Below are 22,845 nucleotides of genomic sequence, written 5' to 3' on the forward strand. Positions count from 1 at the left end.
CAAGGGTTTCACATGGGAGGTGTCCCCCAACAAGGGTTTCACATGGGAGGTGTCCCCCAGCAAGGGTTTCACATGGGAGGTGTCCCCCAACAAGGGTTTCACATGGGAGGTGTCCCCCAACAAGGGTTTCACATGGGAGGTGTCCCCAACAAGGGTTTCACATGGTAGGTGTCCCCCAACAAGGGTTTCACATGGGAGGTGTCCCCCAGCAAGGGTTTCACATGGGAGGTGTCCCCCAGCAAAGGTTTCACATGGGAGGTGTCCCCCAACAAGGGTCTCACACGGGAGGTGTCCCCCAGCAAGGGTTTCACATGGGAGGTGTCCCCCAACAAGGGTTTCACATGGGAGGTGTCCCCCAACAAGGGTTTCACATGAGAGATGTCCCCCAACAAGGGTTTCACATGGGAGGTGTCCCCCAACAAGGGTTTCACATGGGAGGTGTCCCCCAACAAGTGTTTTACATGGGAGGTGTCTCCCAGCAAGGGTTTCACATGGGAGGTGTCCCCCAGCAAGGGTTTCACATATTTGCACTGGATCCACACTATGTACATCTTGATCTGCCTCCCTCTATTTACCTGCAGTCTGCGATCTACAAAGTTCTGTTTCTCATGCAGGCCTGCTTTGCCCATGATTTCTCGAAGTTCGTCTGAAAATAGTCAATCCCCATGAAAAATACTCAAAATCGGAAGTTTCACACAATGCAGACTCAAACCCTAAGAAATTATGAATCCTGAAATAACAACTGCAAATGAAAGAAAAAATTTGGGATTAAAAGCTTTAAATATTTTTTGTTTAATTTACATGTAAAGATCGGTCCAAAGAACATGGCTTGTCTAATTTCAAAATCTCCTTATTTTGCTCTTATTTTAAAATAGAATAAAACATCAATTTAATACCTGTAATTACTAATGAGTGCTACGTTAACCGCTTTGTTTCTCCAACCATTTTTCAAATGTGAACAAAGTGAACCTCAAGCTGCATCAACAGAAGAGAACCTTACTACAGCATAACTTCCATGATCAAAATTTCTCTGTCATCTTTCAACGAACCGAAACACAATTTTAACTGGAGCTAGAGCTATGTCAGATTTTACAACAAACATACCAGAGAAATCCTGTATCGACCTGACATGCACTTAACTAGAATCATTTGGACTCGAAAAATCAGGCAAAAGGTTCAAAAACATTATTAAAGAAATATTCATTTGTGTCTTGTACTAACAAAACTGGGCATAATGCATGTGCGTAAAGTGCTGTCCCAGATTAGCCTGTGTAGTCCACACAGGCTAATCAGGGACGACACTTTCCGCCTAAACTTGATTTTCGGTAAGGAGGGACTTCCTTCAAACTAAAAATACCATAAAAGCGGAAAGTGTTGTCCCTGATTAGCCTGTACAGTCAGCACTGATTTTTAAGGGACCACTCTTTCCGCCTAGAATTTTTTTTATATAAGAGACGACCTTTAAAGAAAAAATTGCATACAAGTGTAGATTCTCAACTGATTTGCACACAAACAAAGTTTTATAAGTGTGAGGCTCAATGTTGTATAAAGCACGAAGGTTCCAGTAAAGACGTTATTATTTGTGCACCCTAACCCTAACCCTAAAGCACGAAGGTTCCAGTAAAGACGTTACTATTAGTGCACCCTAACCCTAACCCTAAAGCACGAAGGTTCCAGTAAAAACGTTACTATTAGTGCACCCTAACCCTAAAACACGGAGGTTCCAGTAAAGACGTTACTATTAGTGCACCCTAACCCTAACCCTAAAGCACGAAGGTTCCAGTAAAGACGTTACTATTCACTAGTATGTTTACAGACCTAAAGCACGAAGGTTCCAGTAAAGACGTTACTATTCACTAGTCTGTTTACAGACCTTGTGTGAAAAAATAGACTCTAGTCCCATCTCCTCGCGCGTAGAAATTCTCACTGAGACAGCGACCTGCAATACAACCAACTCACTTAATGGATCTAATAGAAAAATTGAATAAAACAAACAAACCTACAAACAATTAAAAAGGTGACACATTCTGCTTTTAATAGCTTATGAATATTTCTTAGAAAGTAAATGCTCACCAGAATCGGAGAGTATTTTTATGCTCAATATCAAAACATAATATTTTGTTAAACTTTGAAAAATGTGCAGTACAGCATTCAGGTCATTCGCAAGGAACTTCCCTAAGCAAGGCTGCAAATAAGAAACCAATATTATTATCATTGTGTTTTTAAACCAACTGGAATCATTTTTGAACTCGTCCAAAATGTAATTGGGAACAAGAGTGCCAAACTGTCACAAGATACGCCCGTTTGAAGGTTTTGGACAACTTGATAACTTTACCATGACCCATATTTGAACTTGACCTAGATATTGTCTAGACACAACTTCTGACCAAATTTGGTGAGGATCGGATGAAAACTACTTCAATAAGAGAGTGGACACCATGCTAAATCATTTAAATGTACTAAGTGACCCCATGACCTAGTTTTTGGCCCGGCATAACCCATATTCGAACCTGACCTAGATATTGTCTAGATACAGCTTCTGACCAAGTTTGTTGAAGATTAAATGAAAACTACTTCAATTAGAGAGCGGACACCATGCTAAATCATTGAAATGCACTAAGTGACCCCCTGAGCTAGTTTTTGACCCAGCATGACCCATATTCAAACTTGACCTAGATGTTGTCTAGATACAACTTCTGACAAAGTTTGGTGAAGATCGGATGAAAACTATTTGAATTAAAAAACGGACACTGCTGTGGACGCCGCCCGCCCGCCGCGGGTAAAACTATAATACGTCCCGTTTTTAAAAACCGGTGTATAAAAATCTAAGTTTCATGAAGATCAGACAATAAATTTGGCCTCTAGAGTGTAAACAAGGTTTTACTATAGACATATAAAACCATAAAAGGAAAAATGCCCCGCCCCCAGGCAGCCATATTTTTTAACCAACCAGTACCATTTTCGAACTCAGCCAATGTATCATTGGGACAAATCTTCTGACTAAGTTTCTATGATTAGACAATAAATGTGGCCTTATAAGGTTTTACTATAGCCATATAAGGAACAAGAGTGACAAACTGTCACAAAATACGCCCGTTCGAAGGTTTTGGACACCATGCTCAATGCTTGAAATGCACTAAGTAACCTCGAGACCTAGTTATTGACCCGCCATGACACATATTTGAACTTTTCCTAGATATCATTTAGATGTAACATCTGACTAAATTTGGTGAAGATCAGATGAAAACTACTTTAATTAGAGAGCGGGCACCATGCTAAATGCTTGAAATGCACTATGTGACCTCGTGACCTCGTTTTTGATCCGGCATGACCCATATTCGAACTTGACCTACATATCATCTAGACACAACTTCTGACCAAATTAGGTGAAGATCCGATGAAAACTACTTCAATTAGAGAGCGGACACCATGCTAAATGCTTGAAATGCACTAATTAACCCAGTGACCTAGTTTTTGACCCGGCATGACGCATATTTGAACTTGACCTACATATCATCTAGACACAACTTCTGACCAAATTTGGTGAAGATCGGGTGAAAACTACTTCAATTAGAGAGCGGACACCATGCTTAATCCTTGAAATGCACTAAGTGACCCTGTGACCTAGTTTTTGACCCGGCATGACCCATATTCGAACTTGACCTAGATATTGTCTAGACACAACTTCTGACCAAGTTTAGTGAAGATCGGATGAAAACTATTTGAATTAGAGAGCGGACACTGCTGTGGACGCCGCCCGCCCGCCCACTGCACGCCTGCCGCCCGCCCGCTGCCTGCCAAGGTTGAAACAATAATACGTCCCTTTTTTTAAAACGGGCGTATAAAAATGCCTCATCCCCTGGTGGCCATGTTTATCAACCAACGGGAACTATTTTCGAACTCATCCACTATATCATTTGCACGAATCTTCTGACCAAATTTCATGAATATCGGACAACAAAAAGTGGCCTCTAGAATGATAACAAGGCAAATGTTGACGCCACACAACGCACACAGGAGGAAAGACAAAAGGCAATCACAAAAGCTCGCCATGAGCACATTGTGCTCAGGTGAGCTAAAAATGGTGAAATGCAACTGATAATGTCAAATTAAAATAAATGTAATAATCAAAGAAATTCTTTGAGCCATGTTCCAGGAAAAATAGGCTTTATGCATGTGCGTAAAGTGTCGTCTCAGATTAGCCTGTGCAGTCAACACAGGCTTATCAGGCACAACACTTTTAGATTTTAAGGACATTTTCATTTAAAGGAAGTCTCTTCTAAATAAAAGGTGAACAAGCTATCCCAGATTAGCCTATGAAGACTACAAAGGCTAATTTGGAATTACACTAAGTCCAGATTGGAATTACACTAAGTCCAGACTACAAAGGCTCATTTGTAATTACACTAAGTCCAGAAAACAAAGGCTCATTTGGAATTACACTAAGTCCAGACTACAAAGGCTCATTTGTAGTTACACTAAGTCCAGAAAACAAAGGCTCCTTTGGAATTACACAAAGTCCAGACTACAAAGGCTCATTTGTAATTACACTAAGTCCAGAAAACAAAGGCTCATTTGGAATTACAATAAGTCCTGCAGACTACAAAGGCTCATTTGGAATAACACTAAGTCCAGACTACAAAGGCTCATTTGGAATTACACTAAGTCCAGATTGGAATTACACTAAGTCCAGACTACAAAGGCTCATTTGGAATTACACTAAGTCCAGAAAGCAAAGGCTCATGTGGAATTACACTAAGTCCAGACTACAAAGGCTCATTTGGAATTACACTAAGTCCAGAAAACAAAGGCTCATTTGGAATTACACTTAGTCCAGACTACAAAGGCTCATTTGGAATTACACTAAGTCCAGATTTTCAAGAACAAGGCTCAGTTGAATAGCTCCCAACATAATGACCCTGTACCTTTCTTGAAGCGCAACTGTGCTAGATCATATCTGCCATAGTCACGGAACAAGATCACACCCCCTGGTTTAAGGAACCCAGCCAGACGGCATATCACAGACTGAAACCTGGAACAAAGATTTCACAAAGTAAGCATAGTAGTTTTTGTGTAAGAAAAATTATAATATTAAACCACCACATGGATACTGATTTTGACTAGCTTGTAGTCCAAATAAATTAAACACCCTTCCTAATAGATTCAAGTGTTAAAGGATTCATTTCTAACCCTGAGATTCACATGATCAGCAAACAGCATAAACCTAAACAGACTGCAAGTTACTGCTCTGGCATAAACCTTAACAGACTGCAAGTTACTGCTCTGGTTTTATGCTGGTTGCATTTAGCCATTTTCACTTTGCTGCTGAGTGGGAAAAGGAGAAGCATATCATTAATGGAATAAGGTAATAACTGTGAGTTAATATCTGTTAAAGGCATATGCCAAACACAAGCCTGTTTCTCATTGATGTGGTTTAATAAGGATAGCACTTGTGATTAACATTAATGAGAATTCATATAAACAAGCGATTATGCCTTTGTATTTTATTAATGATTTAAAAATTTAGCTGTAAACAGTTTGTATTGTTACTTAAATTAATAAAAAGTATAATGTTGTTCTTTAGTCTGTTTATTTTGACTCTTAAGAGGAAAGAACATAAAAATAATTTAGCCCGTCTCTGGGAAAACCAGGCTTAATGCATGCAACAAGTATTGTTCCAGGTAAGTCTGTGTAGTCCACACAGGCTAAATGCATGCAACAAGTATTGTTCCAGGTAAGTCTGTGAAGTCCACACAGGCTAAATGCATGCAACAAGTATTGTTCCAGGTAAGTCTGTGCAGTCCACACAGGCTAAATGCATGCAACAAGTATTGTTCCAGGTAAGTCTGTGTCGTCCACACAGGCTAAATGCATGCAACAAGTATTTTCCCAGGTAAGTCTGTGTAGTCCACACAGGCTAAATGCATGCAACAATTATTGTCCCAGGTAAGTCTGTGTAGTCCACACAGGCTTAATGCATGCAACAAGTATTTTCCCAGGTAAGTCTGTGTAGTCAACACAGGCTAAATGCATGCAACAAGTATTGTTCCAGGTAAGTCTGTGTAGTCCACACAGGCTTAATGCATGCAACAAGTATTGTTCCAGGTAAGTCTGTGTAGTCCACACAGGCTTAATGCATGCAACAAGAATTGTTCAAGGTAAGTCTGTGTAGTCCTTACAAGCTAACTGCATGCAACAAGTATTTTCCCAGGTAAGTCTGTGTAGTCCACACAGGCTAAATGCATGCAACAAGTATTGTCCCAGGTAAGTCTGTGTAGTCCACACAAGCTAACTGCATGCAACAAGTATTGTTCCAGGTAAGTCTGTGAAGTCCACACAGGCTAAATGAATGCAAAAAGTATTGTCCTAGGTAAGTCTGTGTAGTCCACACAGGCTTAATGCATGCAACAAGTATTGTTCCAGGTAAGTCTGTGTAGTCCACACAGGCTAAATGCATGCAACAAGTATTGTTCCAGATAAGTCTGTGTAGTCCACACAGGCTAAATGCATGCAACAAGTATTGTTCCAGGTAAGTATGTGTAGTCCACACAGGCTAAATGCATGCAACAAGTATTGTTCCAGGTAAGTCTGTGTAGTCCACACAGGCTAAATGCATGCAACAAGTATTGTTCCAGGTAAGTCTGTGTAGTCCACACAGGCTAAATGCATGCAACAAGTATTGTTCCAGGTAAGTCTGTGTAGTCCACACAGGCTAAATGCATGCAACAGGTATTGTTCCCAGTAAGTCTGTGTAGTCCACACAGGCTAAATGCATGCAACAGGTATTGTTCCCAGTACGACTGTGTAGTCCACACACGCTAAATGCATACAACAAGTATTGTTCCAGGTAAGTCTGTGTAGTCCACAGGCTTAATGCATGCAACAAGTATTGTTCCAGGTAAGTCTGTGTAGTCCACACAGGCTAAATGCATACAACAAGTATTGTTCCAGGTAAGTCTGTGTAGTCCACAGGCTTAATGCATACAACAAGTATTGTTCCAGGTAAGTCTGTGTAGTCCACAGGCTTAATGCATGCAACAAGTATTGTCCCAGGTAAGTCTGTGTAGTCCAGAGGCTAAATGCATGCAACAAGTATTGTTCCAGGTAAGTCTGTGTAGTCCACACAGGCTAAATGCATGCAACAAGTATTGTTCCAGGTTAATCTGTGTATTCCTCAGGCTAAATGCATGCAACAAGTATTGTCCCAGGTAAGTCTGTGTAGTCCACACAGGCTAAATGCATGCAACAAGTATTGTTCCAGGTAAGTCTGTGTAGTCCACACAGGCTAAATGCATGCAACAAGTATTGTCCCAGGTGAGTCTGTGTAGTCCACACAGGCTAAATGCATGCAACAAGTATTGTTCCAGGAAAGTCTGTGTAGTCCACACACGCTAAATGCATGCAACAAGTATTGTCCCAGGTAAGTCTGTGTAGTCCACAGGCTAAATACATGCAACAAGTATTGTCCCAGGTAAGTCTGTTTAGTCCACAGGCTAAATGCATGCAACAAGTATTGTTCCATGTAAGTCTGTGTAGTCCACACAGGCTAAATGCATGCAAAAAGTATTGTTCCAGGTAAGTCTGTGCAGTCCACACAGGCTAAATGCATGCAACAAGTATTGTTCCAGGTAAGTATGTGTAGTCCACACAGGCTAAATGCCTGCAACAAGTATTGTTCCAGGTAAGTCTGTGTAGTCCACACAGGCTAAATGCATGCAACAAGTATTTTCCCAGGTAAGTCTGTGTAGTCCACACAGGCTAAATGCATGCAACAAGTATTGTTCCAGGTAAGTCTGTGTAGTCCACACAGGATAAATGCGTGCAACAACTATTGTTCCAGGTAAGTCTGTGTAGTCCACAAAGGCTAAATGCATGCAACAGGTATTGTTCCAGGTAAGTCTGTGTAGTCCACACAGGCTAAATGCATACAACAAGTATTGTCCCAGGTAAGTCTGTGTGGTCAACACACGCTAAATGCATACAACAAGTATTGTTCCAGGTAAGTCTGTGTAGTCCACAGGCTTAATGCATGCAACAAGTATTGTTCCAGGTAAGTCTGTGTAGTCCACACACGCTAAATGCATACAAAAAGTATTGTTCCAGGTAAATTTGTGTAGTCCACAGGCTTAATGCATGCAACAAGTATTGTTCCAGGTAAGTCTGTGTAGTCCACACAGGCTAAATGCATGCAACAAGTATTGTCCCAGGTAAGTCTGTGTGGTCCACAGGCTAAATGCATGCAACAAGTATTGTTTTAGGTAAGTCTGTATAGTCCACACAGGCTAAATGCATGCAACAAGTATTGTTCCAGGTTAGTCTGTGTAGTCCTCAGGCTAAATGCACGCAACAAATATTGTCCCAGGTAAGTCTGTGTAGTCCACACAGGCTAAATGCATGCAACAAGTATTGTTCCAGGTAAGTCTGTGTAGTCCACAGGCTAAATACATGCAACAAGTATTGTCCCAGGTAAGTCTGTGTAGTCCACAGGCTAAATGCATGCAACAAGTATTGTTCCAGGTTGGTCTGTGCAGTCCACACAGGCTAAATGCCTGCAAAAAAGTATTGTCCTAGGTAAGTCTCTGTAGTCCACACAGGCTAAATGTATATGCAAAAAGTATTGTCCAAGGTAAGTCTGTGTAGTCCGCACAGGCTAAATGCATGCAAAAAGTATTGTCCCAGGTAAGTGTGTGTAGTCCACACAGGCTAAATGCATGCAAAAAGTATTGTCCTAGGTAAGTCTGTGTAGTCCACACAGGCTAAATGTATATGCAACAAGTATTGTCCCAGGTAAGTCTGTGTAGTCCACACAGGCTAAATGCATGCAAAAAGTATTGTCCTAGGTAAGTCTGTGTAGTCCACACAGGCTAAATGTATATGCAACAAGTATTGTCCCAGGTAAGTCTGTGTAGTCCACACAGGCGAAATGCATATGCAAAAAGTATTGTCCTAGGTAAGTCTGTGTAGTCCACACAGGCTAAATGCATGCAAAAAGTATTGTCCTAGGTAAGTCTGTGTAGTCCACACAGGCTAAATGTATATGCAACAAGCATTGTCCCAGGTAAGTCTGTGGAGTCCACACAGGCTAAATGCAGATGCAAAAAGTATTGTCCCAGGTAAGTCTGTGTAGTCCACACAGGCTAAATACATGCAAAAAGTATTGTGCCAGGTAAGCCTGTGTAGTCTACACAGGCTAAATGCATGCAAAAAGTATTGTCCATGGTAAGTCTGTGTAGTCCACACAGGCTAAATGCATGCAAAAAGTATTGTCCCAGGTAAGTCTGTGTAGTCCACACCAGCTAAATGCATATGCAAAAAGTATTGTACCTTGTAAGTCTGTGTAGTCCACACAGGCTAATGCATATGCAAAAAGTATTGTGCCAGGTAAGTCTGTGTAGTCCAAACAGGCTAAATGCACATGCAAAAAGTATTGTACCAGGTAAGTCTGTGTAGTCCACACAGGCTAATGCATATGCAAAACGTATTGTGCCAGGTAAGTCTGTGTAGTCCAAACAGGCTAAATGCATATGCAAAAAGTATTGTACCAGGTAAGTCTGTGTAGTCCACACAGGCTAATGCATATGCAAAAAGTATTGTGCCAGGTAAGTCTGTGTAGTCCACACCAGCTAAATGCATATGCAAAAAGTATTGTACCAGGTAAGTCTGTGTAGTCCACACAGGCTAAATGCACATGCAAAAAGTATTGTGCCAGGTAAGTCTGTTTAGTCCACACAGGCTAAATGCATATGCAAAAAGTATTGTGCTAGGTAAGTCTGTGTAGTCCACACCAGCTAAATGCATATGCAAAAAGTATTGTACCAGGTAAGTCTGTGTAGTCCACACAGGCTAATTCATATGCAATAAGTATTGTGCCAGGTAAGTCTGTGTAGTCCACACAGGCTAAATGCATGCATAAAGTATTGTCCCAGGAAAGTCTGTGTAGTCCACACAGGCTAAATGCATGCAAAAAGTATTGTCCCAGGTAAGTCTGTGTAGTCCACACAGGCTAAATGCATGCAAAAAGTATTGTACCAGGTAAGTCTGTGTAGTTCATGCAGGCTAAATGCACATGCAAAAAGTATTGTCACGCGTAAGTCTGTGTAGTCCAAACAGGCTAAATGCACATGCAAAAAGTATTGTCCCAGGTAAGTCTGTGTAGTCCAAACAGGCTAAATGCATATGCAAAAAGTATTGTACCAGGTAAGTCTGTGTAGTCCACACAGGCTAATGCATATGAAAAAAAGTATTGTGCCAGGTAAGTCTGTGTAGTCCACACAGGCTAATGCATATGCAAAAAGTATTGTGCCAGGTAAGTCTGTGTAGTCCACACAGGCTAAATGCACATGCAAAAAGTATTGTGCCAGGTAAGTCTTTGTAGTCCACACAGGCTAAATGCATATGCAAAAAGTATTGTCCCAGGTAAGTCTGTGTAGTCCAAACAGGCTAAATGAACATGCTAAAAGTATTGTGCCAGGTAAGTCTGTGTAGTCCACACAGGCTCATCAGGTTAAACACTTTCTGCTATTATGGATTCTTCTTTTAAAGGCAGTCTCTTATAAACTTAAATCCAGTCTAGGGTGAAGGTCTATTATGGATTCTTCTTTTAAAGGCAGTCTCTTATAAACTTCAATCCAGTCTAGGGTGAAGGCAGTCTCTTATAAACTTCAATCCAGTCTAGGGTGAAGGTCGTCTCTTATAAACTTCAATCCAGTCTAGGGTGAAGGTCGTCTCTTATAAACTTCAATCCAGTCTATGGTGCAGGTCGTCCATGATTAGCCTGTGACACTATGCAGGTTAATCGGAGACAAACATTTAAGCATATAATTTCTCAGAGCGCGGCTCAATGAGAAGTATTTTTCAAACTTAATTTCACTTAATATCCAGGCCACTCTGTACAGCAACATGAATCTCATACTTGTCTGGACAGATGACTAGCAACATGAATCCCAAAATTGTCTGGACTGATGACTAAGATACTATGTACAGCAACATGAATCTCATACTTGTCTGGACTGATGGCCGACAACACAAAGATGAGTATAATCACGTCGAGGCTGTTGTCAGGGAAGGGTACAGTTGCCATGGGATCAGATATGTCACACAGAAAGGCATGGCAACGCTCCGGCTCATACTCCTTGCTTTCCTGGATAACCAATAAGAGTGTTTTATAGATATTAATTGTGAGTATTAATTTAATTATTTTTCGATAGGTAATCTAACTAAAATATTAACACTCACAATTTCTTCACTCACAGTGTAAATTCCGTTTCTGCATTAAACTGCTGGAAAAGAAACGACTCTTAAATGAGCTATTAATAAACACATCACATGACGTCATGATGCTATGTAAATATTTGCATTGTTCAAAATCAAACTATGTTTTTGTTAGGAATTTATGCTTCTTGCATTGTGCTGTTGCCTTGTCATCTGGTTTTTCATAGAAACAAGGTTTACAATACTAGTACTGTTCAATGGAATATTTGATTGTTGTGGTTTTCAGATGGTTTGTTTCGGACTCATTGATTGTTTGTAATTGAATTCCACTCACCTCTATGGCTCATAATATACAAAACATAGGAACACCAGTCATTTAATATAAATCTTCTGGTACAAATTTCTTTACATTTTTGTAGGATAAACAGTCTCAGAGTTGTATTTATACATTTAGAATTATTGCATGTTAGGTCACAATGTATTATTTAATGTCATTTCTTGTACTTATATATTTTTTTAAATATTTAATATAAATCCTAAACTTACAATGCCATTTAAAAATAGTAATTTTTGTTTATTTTTCTGTATCAGACTCATGAAATTTTGAGAAATTGCGGCCATGACATCAGTTAACCCTGTTCCACTTATATATGTATTTTCACGCATTTGTAGTCCCTTAGAAAGTTACATTTAATTAAAGACCTTACTTACTAGATTAATTTTATTTTTGTATTTTAAGAATTTGTCATAGGAACTAGTTTCAAATCAACAAATTCTGTTTTACATATAAGAAGAAATGCAGTATACTGATGATTTTTCCAATACATGAATTCTACTTATATAAGTCACAAACCTTCACCATGTCAACTGCAGTTTTGGCAAAGTCACAGCAATAAACCATTAGGCCATTGTCACTGGAATAAAAAATGTTCATGTCTACAAGGCCTCAATTTATTTCAAGATGAGCATTTCAAACCGTATGTACTTACAATGTACAGCTTATCTAAACATACTATTCAAATATATGTTCTTCTACTTTTTGCCTCCAGAATTTACGTATTACAAAACAAATTTACAACATAGATGATTTGGCTCAAGTGTTCTGCACCTATAATCAAAACATGACTTTTAATGTAAAGGTACTGCCTGGTGAAACAATATGAGCAATCTTACGAGAAAAGGGGCTTTATGCATACGCCTTGTGTGTAGTCCATGATTATCAGGGATCAATCAAGGATGACACTTGCCGCATAAGCTGGATATTATCAGGGATCAATCAAGGATGACACTTGCCGCATAAGCTGGATATAATCATGGATCAATCAAGGATGACACTTGCCGCATAAGCTGGATATTATCAGGGATCAATCAAGGATGACACTTGCCACATAAGCTGGATATTATCAGGGATCAATCAAGGAAGACACTTGCCGCATAAGCTGGATATTATCAGGGATCAATCAAGGATGACACTTGCCGCATAACCTGGATATTATCAGGAATCAATCAAGGATGACACTTGCCGCATAAGCTGGATTTTCAGTAAGAAGAGACTTCATTTAAATGAAAAATACCCGAAAATGGGAAAGATTTGTCCGTGATTAGCCTGTGCAAACTGCACAGGCTAATATTGGATGACACTGTATACACATGCATTTAGCCCTTTTTTTCCCCAGAAAGCAGCTCAAATGTAAAGGTACTGCCATGTGACTAATTTGAAGCCTTACAAGAGAGCAGCTCAAATGTAAAGGTACTGCACTGTGACTAATTTGAAGCCTCACAAGAGAGCAGCTCAAATGTAAAAGGTACTGCCCTGTGACTAATTTGAAGCCTTACAAGAGAGCAGCTCAAATGTTAAGGTACTGCCATGTGACTAATTTGAAGCCTTACAAGAGAGCAGTTCAAATGTTAAGGCACTGCCCTGTGACTAATTTGAAGCCTTACAAGAGAGCAGCTCAAATGTAACGGTACTGCCCTGTGACTAATTTGAAGCCTTACAAGAGAACAGCTCAAATGTAAAGGTACTGCCCTGTGACTGATTTGAAGCCTTACAAGAGAGCAGCTGAAATGTAAAGGTACTGCCCTGTGACTAATTTGAAGCCTTACAAGAGAGCAGATCAAATGTAAAGGTACTGCCCTGTGACTGATTTGAAGCCTTACAAGAGAGCAGCTCAAATGTAAAGGTACTGCCCTGTGACTAATTTGAAGCTTTACAAGAGAGCAGCTCAAATGTAAAGGAACTGCCCTGTGACTAATTTGAAGCTTTACAAGAGAGCAGCTCAAATGTTAAGGTACTGCCCTGTGACTAATTTGAAGCCTTACATAAGAGCAGCTCAAATGTAAAGGTACTGCCCTGTGACTGATTTGAAGCCTTACAAGAGAGCAGCTCAAATGTAAAGGTACTGCCCTGTGACTAATTTGAAGCTTTACAAGAGAGCAGCTCAAATGTAAAGGTACTGCCCTGTGACTAATTTGAAGCCTTACATGACAGCAGCTCAAATGTAAAAGGTACTGCCCTGTGACTGAGTTGAAGCCTTACAAGAGAGCAGCTCAAAGTTTAAGGTACTGCCCTGTGACTGATTTGAAGCCTTACAAGAGAGCAGCTCAAATGTAAAGGTACTGCCCTGTGACTAATTTGAAGCCTTACAAGAGAGCAGCTCAAATGTAAAGGTACTGCCCTGTGATTAATTTGAAGCCTTACAAGAGAGCAGCTTAAATGTAAAGGTACTGCCCTGTGACTGATTTGAAGCCTTACAAGAGAGCAGCTCAAATGTAAAGGTACTGCCCTGTGACTAATTTGAAGCTTTACAAGAGAGCAGCTCAAATGTAAAGGTACTGCCCTGTGACTAATTTGAAGCTTTACAAGGGAGCAGCTCAAATGTTAAGGTACTGCCCTGTGACTAATTTGAAGCCTTACATAAGAGCAGCTCAAATGTAAAGGTACTGCCCTGTGACTGATTTGAAGCCTTACAAGAGAGCAGCTCAAATGTAAAGGTACTGCCCTGTGACTAATTTGAAGCTTTACAAGAGAGCAGCTCAAATGTAAAGGTACTGCCCTGTGACTAATTTGAAGCCTTACATGACAGCAGCTCAAATGTAAAGGTACTGCCCTGTGACTGAGTTGAAGCCTTACAAGAGAGCAGCTCAAAGTTTAAGGTACTGCCCTGTGACTGATTTGCAGCCTTACAAGAGAGCAGCTCAAATGTAAAGGTACTGCCCTGTGACTTATTTGAAGCCTTACAAGAGAGCAGCTCAAATGTAAAGGTACTGCCCTGTGACTAATTTGAAGCCTTACAAGAGAACAGCTCAAATGTAAAGGTACTACCCTGTGACTGATTTGAAGCCTTACAAGAGAGCAGCTCAAATGTAAAGGTACTGCCCTGTGACTAATTTGAAGCTTTACAAGAGAGCAGCTCAAATGTAAAGGTACTGCCCTGTGACTAATTTGAAGCCTTAAAAGAGAGCAGCTCAAATGTAAAGGTACTGCCCTGTGACTGATTTGAAGCCTTACAAGAGAGCAGCTCAAATGTAAAGGTACTGCCTTGTGACTGATTTGAAGCCTTACAAGAGAGAAGCTCAAATGTAAAGGTACTGCCGTGTGACTGATTTGAAGCCTTACAAGAGAGCAGCTCAAATGTAAAGGTACTGCCGTGTGACTGATTTGAAGCCTTACAAGAGAGCAGCTCAAATGTAAAGGTACTGCCGAGTGACTGATTTGAAGCCTTACAAGAGAGCAGCTCAAATGTAAAGGTACTGCCGTGTGACTGATTTGAAGCCTTACAAGAGAGCAGCTCAAATGTAAAGGTACTGCCCTGTGACTGATTCGAAGCCTTACAAGAGAGCAGCTCAAATGTAAAGGTACTGCCCTGTGACTAATTTGAATCCTTACAAGAGAGCAGCTCAAATCTTAAGGTACTGCCATGTGACTGATTTGAAGCTTTACAAGAGAGCAGCTCAAAGTTTAAGGTACTGCCCTGTGACTGATTTGAAGCCTTACAACAGAGCAGCTCAAATGTAAAGGTACTGCCCTGTGACTTATTTGAAGCCTTACAAGAGAGCAGCTCAAATGTAAAGGTACTGCCCTGTGACTAATTTGAAGCCTTACAAGAGAGCAGCTCAAATGTAAAGGTACTGCCCTGTGACTGATTTGAAGCCTTACAAGAGAGCAGCTCAAATGTAAAGGTACTGCCCTGTGACTAATTTGAAGCTTTACAAGAGAGCAGCTCAAATGTAAAGGTACTGCCATGTGATTAATTTGAAGCCTTAAAAGAGAGCAGCTCAAATGTAAAGGTACTGCCCTGTGACTGATTTGAAGCCTTACAAGAGAGCAGCTCAAATGTAAAGGTACTGCCCTGTGACTGATTTGAAGCCTTACAAGAGAGAAGCTCAAATGTAAAGGTACTGCCTTGTGACTGATTTGAAGCCTTACAAGAGAGCAGCTCAAATGTAAAGGTACTGCCCTGTGACTGATTCGAAGCCTTACAAGAGAGCAGCTCAAATGTTAAGGTACTGCCCTGTGACTGATTTGAAGCTTTACAAGAGAGCAGCTCAAATGTTAAGGTACTGCCCTGTGACTAATTTGAAGCCTTACAAGAGAGCAGCTCAAATGAAAAGGTACTGCCCTATGACTAATTTATAGCCTTACAAGAGAGCAGTCCAAATATAAAAGTACTGCCCTGTGACTAATTTAAAGCCTTACAAGAGAGCAGTCCAATTGTAAAGGTACTGCCCTGTGACTAATTTGAAGCCTAACAAGAGAGCAGCTAAAATGTAATGGTACTGCCCTGTGACTAATTTGAAGCCTTACAAGAGAGCAGCTCAAATGTAAAGGAACTGCCCTGTGACTGATTTGAAGATTTACAAGAGAGCAGCTCAAATGTTAAGGAACTGCCCTGTGACGAATTTGAAGCCTTACAAGAGAGCAGCTCAAATGTAAAGGTACTGCCCAGTGACTAATTTGAAGCCTTACAAGAGAGCAGCTCAAATGTAAAGGTACTGCTCTATGACTAATTTAAAGCCTTACAAGAGAGCAGTTCAAATGTAAAGGTACTGCCCTGTGACTAATTTGAAGCCTAACAAGAGAGCAGCTAAAATGTAATGGTACTGCCCTGTGACTGATTTGAAGCCTTACAAGAGAGCAGCTCAAATGTAAAGGAACTGCCCTGTGACTGATTTGAAGATTTACAAGAGAGCAGCTCAAATGTTAAGGTACTACCCTGTGACTAATTTGAAGCCTTACAAGAGAGCAGCTCAAATGTAAAGGTACTGCCCTGTGACTAATTTGAAGCCTTACAAGAGAGCAGCTCAAATGTAAAGGTACTGCTCTATGACTAATTTAAAGCCTTACAAGAGGTCAGTTCAAATGTAAAAGTACTGCCCTGTGACTAATTTGAAGCCTTACAAGAGAGCAGCTCAAATGTAAAGGTACTGCCCTGTGACTAATTTGAAGCCTAACAAGAGAGCAGCTCAAATGTAAAGTTACTGCCCTGTGACTAATTTGAAGCCTTACAAGAGAGCAGCTCAAATGTAAAGGTACTGCCCTGTGACTAATTTGAAGCCTTACAAGAGAGCAGCTCAAATGTAAAGGTACTGCCCTCTGACTAATTTGAAGCCTTACAAGAGAGCAGCTCAAATGTAAAGGAACTGCCGTTTTACTAATTTGAAGCCTTACAAGAGAGCAGCTCAAATGTAAAGGTACTGCCCTGTGACTAATTTGAAGCTTTACAAGAGAGCAGCTCAAATGTAAAGGTACTGCCCTGTGACTAATTTGAAGCCTTACAAGAGAGCAGCTCAAATGTAAAGGTACTGCCCTGTGACAAATTTGAAGCCTAACAAGAGAGCAGCTCAAATGTAAAGGTACTGCCCTGTGACTGATTTGAAGCCTTACAAGAGAGCAGCTCAAATGTAAAGGTACTGCCCTGTGACTGATTTGAAGCCTTACAAGAGAGCAGCTCAAATGTAAAGGTACTGCCCTGTGACTAATTTGAAGCCTTACAAGAGAGCAGCTCAAATGTAAAGGTACTGCCCTGTGACTAATTTGAAGCCTTACAAGAGAGCAGCTCAAATGTAAAGGTACTGCCCTGTGACTGATTTGAAGCCTTACAAGAGAGCAGCTGAAATGTAAAGGTATTGCACTGTGACTAATTTGAAGCTTACAAGAGAGCAGCTAAAATGTAAAAGTACTGCCCTGTGACTAATTTGAAGCTTTACAAGAGAGCAGCTCAAATGTAAAGGTACTGCCGTGTGACTAATTTGAAGCCTTACAAGAGAGCAGCTCAAATGTAAAGGTACTGCCGTGTGACTAATCTAAAGCCTTACAAGAGAGCAGTTCAAATGTAAAGGTACTGCCCTGTGACTAATTTGAAGCCTTACAAGATAGCAGCTCAAATGTAAAGGTACTGCCCTGTGACTGATTTGAAGCCTAACAAGATAGCAGCTTAAAAGTAAAGGTACTGCCCTGTGACTAATTTGAAGCCTTACAAGAGAGCAGCTCAAATGTAAAGGTACTGCTATGTGACTTATTTGAAGCCTTACAAGACAGCAGCTCTAATGTAAAGGTACTACCCTGTGACTAATTTGAAGCCTTACAAGAGAGCAGCTCAAATGTAAAGGTACTACCCTGTGACTAATTTGAAGCCTTACAAGAGAGCAGCTCAAATGTAAAGGTACTGCCCTGTGACTAATTTGAAGCCTTACAAGAGAGCAGCTCAAATGTAAAGGTACTGCCCTGTGACTAATTTGAAGCTCTACAAGAGAGCAGCTCAAATGTAAAGGTACTGTCCTGTGACTAATTTTGAGCCTTGCAAGAGAGCAGCTCAAATGTAAAGGTAATGCCCTGTGACTAATTTGAATCCTTTCAAGAGAGCAGCTCAAATGTTAAGGTACTGCCCTGTGACTGATTTGAAGCTTTACAAGAGAGCAGCTCAAATGTTAAGGTACTGCCGTGTGACTAATTTGAAGCCTTACATGAGAGCAGCTCAAATGCAAAGGTACTGCCCTATGACTAATTTTAAGTCTTACAATAGAGCAGTTCAAATGTAAAGGTACTGCCCTGTGACTTATTTGAAGCCTTACAAGACAGCAGCTCAAATGTAAAGGTACTGCCCTGTGACTTATTTGAAGCCTAACAAGAGAGCAGCTAAAATGTAAAGGTACTGCCTTGTGACTAATTTGAAGCCTTACAAGAGAGCAGCTCAAATGTAAGGGAACTGCCCTGTGACTGATTTAAAGATTTACAAGAGAGCAGCTCAAATGTTAAGGTACTGCCCTGTGACTAATTTGAAGCCTTACAAGAGAGCAGCTGAAATGTTAAGTACTGCCCTGTGACTAATTTGAAGCCTTACAAGAGAGCAGCTCAAATGTAAAGGTACTGCTCTATGACTAATTTAAAGCCTTACAAGAGAGCAGTTCAAATGTAAAGGTACTGCCCTGTGACTAATTTGAAGCCTTACAAGAGAGCAGCTCAAATGTAAAGGTACTGCCCTGTGACTTATTTGAAGCCTAACAAGAGAGCAGCTCAAATGTAAAGGTACTGCCCTGTGACTAATTTGAAGCCTTACAAGAGAGCAGCTCAAATGTAAAGGTACTGCCCTGTGACTAATTTGAAGCCTTACAAGAGAGCAGCTCAAATGTAAAGGTACTGCCCTGTGACTAATTTGAAGCCTTACAAGAGAGCAGCTCAAATGTAAAGGTACTGACCTGTGACTAATTTGAAGCTTTACAAGAGAGCAGCTCAAATGTAAAGGTACTGCCCTGTGACTCATTTGAAGCCTTACAAGAGAGCAGCTCAAATGTAAAGGTACTGCACTGTGACTGATTTGAAGCCTTACAAGAGAGCAGCTCAAATGTAAAGGTACTGCCGTGTGACTGATTTGAAGCCTTACAAGAGAGCAGCTCAAATGTAAAGGTACTGCCCTGTGACTAATTTGAAGCTTTACAAGAGAGCAGCTCAAATGTAAAGGTACTATCGTGTGACTAATTTGAAGCCTTACAAGAGAGCAGCTCAAGTGTAAAGGTACTGCCCTGTGACTAATTTGAAGCCTTACAAGAGAGCAGCTCAAATGTAAAGGTACTGCCCTGTGACTAATTTGAAGCTTTACAAGAGAGCAGCTCAAATGTAAAGGTACTGCCTTGTGACTGATTTGAAGCCTTACTTGTTTGCCTTCAGGATTGAGAACACTGTATTACCAACTCAACAGCCAACCTGTGAAAGGATAGATGATCAGCACTCAATATGAGTCTGGGGTTCAATGCATTTGTGGAATGTGTTGTACCAGATGAGCCTGTGTAGTCAGCACAGTCACGGATAAAAATTTCTGCTTTTCTGGCATTTATGGTCTAAAGGAAAAATTTACTTAGTGAAAATCCAGTTAAGGCAAACATTGGCTTCTCTTATTAGCCTGCGCGGATTGCACAGACTTATCTGTGAGAACATTTTACACAAATGCATTTAACCCAATTCTTCCAGAGTGATGCTAATATATTTTTATGATTCTAATTTATTGTTCACTTACAATTGTTCATGTCGGCATGGATTGAATTTACAGAAATTCTGTGATATCAATTTAATTGTTCACTGTTCTTAATGCATAAGCTCCTAAACATGGTTTATTGATAAAAAATATTGTGCATGCATTAAAAGATTCCATTTTAAAAGATTATAATTTAAACAACAATAAGGCTAAGAATGTAATACACTTTTAATGGATAGTTTTCAGTATACTCACATATAAATTAGACACACACACAAAAACACATTAATAATGTCAAAATAAACCAGATGAAATCAGCACATCACTTACCTCAAATATTCTGAACTGAGAAGACTGACCTTGGAAAACATCTTTGGGTTCTGAAAGCATGAACGTAGCAGACTGACCTTGGAAAACATCTTTGGCTTTTGCAAGCATGAACTGAGCAGACTGACCTTGGAAAACATCTTTGGGTTCTGCAAGCAGTGACAATCTGAACTGAGCAGACTGACCTTGGAAAACATCTTTGAGTTCTGCAAGCATGAACTGAGCAGACTGACCTTGGAAAACATCTTTGGCTTCTGCATGCATGAACTGAGCAGACTGACCTTGGAAAACATCTTTGGGTTCTGCAAGCAGTGACAATCTGAACTGAGCAGACTGACCTTGGAAAACATCTTTGAGTTCTGCAAGCATGAACTGAGCAGACTGACCTTGGAAAACATCTTTGGCTTCTGCATGCATGAACTGAGCAGACTGACCTTGGAAAACATCTTTGGGTTCTGCAAGCATGAACTGAGCAGACTGTCCTTGGAAAACATCTTTGGGTTCTGCAAGCAGTGACAATCTGAACTGAGCAGACTGACCTTGGAAAACATCTTTGGGTTCTGCAAGCAGTGACAATCTGAACTAAGCAGACTGACCTTGGAAAACATCTTTGGGTTCTGCAAGCAGTGACAATCTGAACTGAGCAGACTGACCTTGGAAAACATCTTTGGGTTCTGCAAGCAGTGACATTCTGAACTGAGCAGACTGGCCTTGGAAAACATCTTTGAGTTCTGCAAGCATTGACATTCTGAACTGAGCAGACTGACCTTGGAAAACATCTTTGGGTTTTGCAAGCAGTGACAATCTGAACTAAGCAGACTGACCTTGGAAAACATCTTTGAGTTCTGCAAGCAGTGACATTCTGAACTGAGCAGACTGGCCTTGGAAAACATCTTTGGGTTCTGCAAGCAGTGACATTCTGAACTGAGCAGACTGGCCTTGGAAAACATCTTTGGGTTCTGCAAGCAGTGACATTCTGAACTGAGCAGACTGGCCTTGGAAAACATCTTTGGGTTCTGCAAGCAGTGACAATTTTTGTACTCACAACATGACATGAACAATTGAACATGTTATAGAATACTGTAAAATCATCATTATCATGGGACATTGATTTTCGTTGATTTGGTAGCTACATGTAGAACGTTCCACACATTCAACACAAACACATCAAATAAAGACAGATGCAAAATGTGTTTAAAGTTTATAAGGGGTTAAAGACCCACATACATTCATATGTCTAGATAAATAACCTGACTCCTTGAGCATGTCCAGTTTTGATGCAAAGGGCATGATTGGAACAAAGTTACAGGATCTTTGTACACACTTACACACCAAATATTACAAAACCTGACTTAAGAGAAGATTTTTGAAGTTTTAATTTGAAAAATATATTTTTGCTCGGTTGACCTACAGATGCAGCAGTTTATGAGAAGTTGTCATTGGAATTAAAAGTGTATTGATGGAGGACAAATGACAAAACACTATCATAAACAATAAACCGGAGCATGATGCACTCAGCTGTGCTAAAATTTTAATTATAAACATATGTGTACACTTATTCATAACATTGTAATGCTTTCATACCTCTAGACAGCTTGACATGCATTTTAAGTTGATGCAAATTAGAATACTTATTTTATCTTATTCAAAACCAGACTTAACTAGTGTCCAGCATTTATTGTATCACTTCATGCAAAAATGTGTCATTGACGGCTAGCCAAGCTGCCAGACAAGCAGGCACAGTCTCCCAGTCTGGTTAGGAGCTACACAATTTGTTATAAAGTCATAAAAAATTGCGCGTGTCATGCACAGTCTCGCAGTTTCGTCAGGAGCTACACTATCTGTTATAGAGTCAAGCAAGGTTGCGCGTCTCATAAGGAGACAGCATTGCTCCTGATCAGTCTGTGCAAATGCGCAGGCTGGTCTGGACCTACACTGGCCGCCTATCAGACATTACTCATTTTGCATTAGGCTGATGATTTATGCAATAATGACAGTGCCAAGGCTTTTTAACTAAAATGAGAACCATGATAATTTCAGCAATGGTACCTTTACTAGGCTTTTGATTTTCTGAATGACATGTGTCAACATTTGTTTCTTTTAAAGAATATGTGGGCTTGTTTTCGGTGCTCTGATAGTACTCTGGGGCCAGTTCTGGGAACTCAGTAAAGAGCCAGTGATGATCTTTAAAGAACTTGTTCTCATGAACGCTGTAGAATTTGTCCCAAAACTGATCCGCTTCATTTGCATACTTTTCTGAAACAAAAACCATACTAATTGTTTGTAGTTTTTTAAGTGAAAAATCAGTATTATTGTCTTCAAGGTTTACTTTGATGTTCAAGTTTTATTGAAATGACTTATAAAAAAAGTGTAAAATACGTATAAGGAATCTCTTTTTTTAAATTGCTTTATATTTGTGTATGTATGAATTGCTAAGTATCAACAGCTTAAGCAAATAAGCACAATTTACTGGTACTCATTTGTATGACACACGTTTGTTGAATGGTATTGTTTAGAGACATGCCCAATATATATATATGGGCAGTCTGCACAGGCTAATCAGGGATGACACTTTCAGCTTTTACTGGATTTTTGCTAAGAAGGGACATTTTTGAAACAAAAAATATCATTAAAGCAAAAAGTGTTGCCCCTTATTAGCCTGTGCGGACTGCACAGGCTAATCTAGAACAACACGTAGTGCATATGCATTAAACACCCCTCTTCTCAGAGCGCGGCACCTATCCACATGGCACTTGAAATTAATTCCAAAACGCATTACAATTACTGTACATTTCATGGGTCTGCCAGTTATGGTTTCCTACATTTTGGTTAAGTG

At 40.2% G+C, this 22,845-nt stretch overlaps 1 pseudogene; it reads right to left on the reverse strand.

The window, feature by feature from the left end:
* Nucleotides 1–128: 128 nt before the first annotated feature.
* Nucleotides 129–22,281, reverse strand: LOC127858486 (tRNA N(3)-methylcytidine methyltransferase METTL2-like; annotated as a pseudogene).
* Nucleotides 22,282–22,845: the final 564 nt, after the last annotated feature.

Source organism: Dreissena polymorpha, chromosome 14, assembly GCF_020536995.1.
Source record: "Dreissena polymorpha isolate Duluth1 chromosome 14, UMN_Dpol_1.0, whole genome shotgun sequence".
NCBI lineage: Eukaryota > Metazoa > Mollusca > Bivalvia > Myida > Dreissenidae > Dreissena > Dreissena polymorpha.